The sequence below is a fragment of the Aplysia californica genome, unplaced genomic scaffold (assembly GCF_000002075.1).
Source record: "Aplysia californica isolate F4 #8 unplaced genomic scaffold, AplCal3.0 scaffold00901, whole genome shotgun sequence".
Lineage (NCBI taxonomy): Eukaryota > Metazoa > Mollusca > Gastropoda > Aplysiida > Aplysiidae > Aplysia > Aplysia californica.
This window is the reverse complement of record NW_004798171.1, coordinates 127,117-131,750: the sequence shown is the minus strand read 5'-3', so window position 1 is coordinate 131,750 and position 4,634 is coordinate 127,117. Positions and strand designations below refer to the sequence as shown.

At 40.2% G+C, this 4,634-nt stretch overlaps 2 non-coding genes across 2 annotated transcripts; both read left to right on the top strand.

Moving 5' to 3' along the window:
* Positions 1 to 2,333: 2,333 nt before the first annotated feature.
* Positions 2,334 to 2,406, top strand: TRNAV-CAC. The gene has a single exon. It is a non-coding gene; the product is annotated as a tRNA-Val (tRNA).
* A 1,931-nt stretch (positions 2,407 to 4,337) lies between these two features.
* Positions 4,338 to 4,410, top strand: TRNAV-CAC. Its single transcript has one exon. It is a non-coding gene; the product is annotated as a tRNA-Val (tRNA).
* Positions 4,411 to 4,634: the final 224 nt, after the last annotated feature.

The window sequence follows — 4,634 nt, the reverse complement described above, 5'->3', positions numbered from 1 at the left end:
TTATCTCTCTCTCTCTCTCTCTATCACACATAAACACACACACACACACATACATACACACACACACACACACACACACACACACACACACACACACTCTCTCTCTCTCTCTCTGTCTCTGTCTCTCTGTCTCTCTCTGTCTCTTTATCTCTCTCTATCTATCTACACAAGATAAGATAAGACAAGATAAGATAAGATAAGATGAGGTAAGATACAGCGTGATAAATAAAAACCAAGAGCACTGTTCTGTTAATATTTTCCTTCACTGTGAAGTTTTGCGCTTCAAATTTGTACATAACATTTGGAAATCAAAAGGAATGTGTTTGATGTTCATTTTAGATCAGTCTACAGAATAGTTTTGCTCTACCTGGCACGTAAATAAAACCAAACCTGTTTTCAACAATGTCCCCATTTTTGTAGTTTGCATTAGGCCAACCACTAAAAATCCCAACGATTGCCATATATTGCAAACTACAGTGGTCTAACAGGCAAACAGAAGTTTGCAGATAGTTTTTTTTTCAAGTTTCTTTTGTCTGCTGCGTTCTTATTTAAGATTAGTAAAGGGCAGAGAGCTTTTTGTATTGAACATTTCCTCACCACCAACTCATTCCTAAATTTCGCACAGTGTACGGAAATAATGTTAAAGTGCCCTTAAGGCTTTCTTTGATGCGAAGGGTGGAAATTGCTCATCAGTTAGGATCTGTAGAGAATCAGAACTAAACATTTCCAGACAAAACGACCACTTCTGGTCAAAAACACACCGTTTGCACCCCTTTAAACGTCACAACGGTGCAGAAATCGGCAGATGAGCCCCATGAGATGTTTGTCCGTACATGTTGTCTGCAGCAATGACTTTCCTACATCTCGACAGTCCTCGTCATTCTCACTCAACTGTACCATTTTCCCGTTCGCGAGGCTATCAGAGGACAGCAGTGTGTTCATGATTCCTCGATCGTCTTGAAATGCGTGAACATTTCCTCTATGACATTTGGTTCCTGGGCAAAGCTCATATTCACCTTTCAGGTTATACCAACTCCATAAATGCTGTCTTTTGGGGCAACATGACCCCCCCCCCCCTTTCCACTATTGTCTCTAGAAACAGCTCTATATTATAAGGTGTACAGTGTGTGTGGCTTTGAGTACTCATGGTTGAGTGGATCCTTGTGTTTGGCCACCACTGAACATTATGAATGACACGTTAAAATGTGTCCAAAAGGACACATAGACCACTGGTGCTCGGAATTCCAGAATTAAAAAGTTTTAAAAACTCTGTTGAAGAAAAGAAATATTGTTTTAAGGTTACAGGGATGCAAAGATCAGATTTTAAAAATAAAAGGAAAGGAAGAGACAAACCAGTCATTTAGTGATTTTTCCAACAAGCTCTTTTTAATTGGTGCATTTTGCATTTATAGGCGGTTTTTATTAAAGTCATTTGTGTTTTTGAAAATTTTTTGTTTTTAAAAAAATATGTGAAACAAATTCCTTTTGAAAGAATTATATTTGTTCCAAAATATAACATTCTAGTGCACATTTTGCTCGAGATACTTTTTAAAAAGTTGTCCAGTATTTTTTTTTTATCACCATGTACATCTTTATTGTCCAGAACCTGGTTCATTGGTTGGGTGTTTCACCACCTACATCCATACACACTCAATCACACACATATACACTCACAGACACACATGCACATATACACACACTCACACATATACACCCACATAGTTATACACATTCTCACGCAAGCTTACAGTCACAAGCATAACATAAATGAACAGTAATATAGGTCTAAACAACAATAATGTAAAGCTTGATACATCCTCAGTATTCTGATCGTAACTCAATGTTATTCTGATGCGTGCTCAAAGGACATGAATACTTGTAACAAGACAGTTAAGATGGAAGAATGTTGATGGATGATTGTAAAAATGACCTTCCTTATATTTCTTTGTTACAGAACAGAAGCCTAGGTCTTTTACTTACGGCTGGTTTTTGTTGTTGTTGAGGAAACACGGGGTGTTTATTGTCCGAAAAGATGGAATTAGTTTTTTGAGTGCAAGCTGTAATGTACAATTCTTCAAAGTAGAGGAATGTAGATGTTGAAACTTTACATGCGTTCCGTATTACTGGATTAAATTTTTCTTTATCTTTTGGTTTTGTATTCCCAGTTAATTCTGTTATACAAAAATTGATCACACTTTCTACGGTTGAATGATAGAATACTGACATCATTGTTTTATCAACTTTAAGATAAATGAGCTGTATACCTCTCTGTATTTATTCTTTATTTATTATCTACACCTAACTGTAACTAAGATTACGACCTATGTTCAATAGGTTCAGTAGTGTAGAGGTTATCACGCTCGCCTCACACGCGAGAGGTCCTGGGTTCGATCCCCAGCTGAACCACTTATATTTTTATCCTTTTGTTTTGGTTTACAATTTAGTTGGAAATCAGCTTTTTCCAGCTGATTTTTTTTCCACCAATGAACGTAATAAATTATACAAAAAAGCTAAGGTCATTTTAGAAAACGAATCATACTTCTTTATTAACTTTCTTTCTCTCTCTGTTTTCTCCCCCTCCCTTTCTCTCCTTTCTCTCTCTCTCTCTCTCTCTCTCTCTCTCTCTCTCTCTCTCTCTCTCTCTCTCTCTCTCTCTCTCTCTCTCTGTCCGTCTCTCTCCCCCCCTCTCTTTCTCACTCACTCACACACACACTCTTCATGTGGGGGATCTCGTGGCCTACAGCTTAAGGTGTTCAGCTTTCATTTAATAGGTCCCAGGTTCGAATCCGGATAGTCACGGAAATTTTCATCATCAGTGCCTTTCACCCCTGGCACATACAAGCTCCTTCCTTTTATCTCTATCCTGGGCCATCCTTCCTAGCTCGTTCCAAGTGAGCTTCATCTCTCTCATGTCCCTTTCCACACATCTCCTCCATGTTTCTCGTAGCCTACCCCTGCCTCATGCTCCCTGTGGGTTCCATTGCAGTGACTGTCTTGTGATGTTTCCGCTGGGTTTTCTGAAGATGTGTCCCATCCAACGCCAGGTTTTTAAATCTATTTCTACTTCTATATCTTTTTGTCCTGTCCTTCCCCATAGCTCTTCATTTCTTATTCTATCCTGCCACCTAATTCTTAGGATACTCCTCATACATCTGTTGATGAAAGTTTGGACTTTATTCAGTACTGTCTTTGCTGTCTTCCAAATTTCGCATCCGTAGAGGAGAACAGACTTGACATTGGAATTAAAGAGTCGAATCTTGGTGCGCAGTGAGATGTTGTTTGCTTTCCAGACTTTTGATAATTGCTTGAATGCTGACCTTGCCTTGGCGGTTCTTGCTTTTACATCTGCTTCAGTTCCATATTTACCATCGATGACACGTCCAAGATAGGTAAAGGAGTCCACTTCTTCTCAGGGATTGTCTTTCACTGTCACAGCAGGGCTTGACACTTTTCCTAGCTTCACTACTTTCGACTTGCTCGGGTGTATACGTAGGCCAACATTCCTTTACAGATTGTTGAGTTCCTTGGTCTTTTCTTGCATCTGTGTGAGAGAGCAGTGCAAGGTCATCGGCGAAGTCCAAGTCGTCCAGCTGTTGCCAAGGTATCCACTGTATTTCATTGCACTTTCCTTTGGTGGTTTCCTTCATGATCCTGTCAATTGCCAGTATAAAGAGAAAAGGTGAGAGCAAGCATCCTTGTCGTACTCCTATCTGTACCTAGAATGGGACGAAAATTTTACTTCTGTAAAGTATAATTTCCTTTCACCCCCTTTCCTCCTGTCTTACAATGTTCTGTTGTCTGCTTTCGTCTCCACTTTTCTACCACCACCCCTCATTTCCTTTGCCCCCTCCTCTAGGCTCCTGGGTCTTTCTGCAGCCTTTCCACTGCTACTCCTTCGCTTATTCTTACTGTTGTCTTTCACTTTCAGCGACACCCCTGACTGATCTTATGGTAGGAAAGATCTACACCTAGGCTTTTTAAATTAACTCAGTTACTTAGAAAGCCTAGATCTGCTCCTAGTTTTCTCGGAGATCTCGAGTGCAAGCTGTGCACGCTAATGATCTCTTGGTTGTCCAAAATCGATAAAAGTAGACTTCCGCCGTCACCCGGACAATATTCAAACATTTCCTACCAACTGAAAATGTTCAATGTGTCCAGCGCGCTCATATGACCTTATGCAGTTGCGAGCGCCGCGTTAAACACTTTTCTAAACACCACACAAAAAATCCTCACCCCAAATCAACCAAGAAAAACGTATCTCTTCATCTCTGTATTTTCCATTTATCTATTAACCACACTTTTAAAAAGGCAGCTAAGCTTACGACCTGCGTTCAACAGGTTCAGTAGTGTAGAGGTTATCACGCTCGCCTCACACGCGAGAGGTCCTGGCTTCGATCCCCAGCTGAACCTATATTGTTATACCCCTTTTTTTGGGTTTACGAAAGAGCCGACTCTCTGCTTTCTCCAGCTGCATTTTCTTTCACACACGAACGTAATAATATAAAAAAGCAAAGATCATACCTCATTTACTCTCCCTCTTTCTCTGTCTCTTTCAGTCTGTCTGTCTGTCTGTCTGTCTGTCTGTCTGTTTGTCTGTCTGTCTGTCTGTCTGTCTGTCTGTCTGTCTGTTTCTC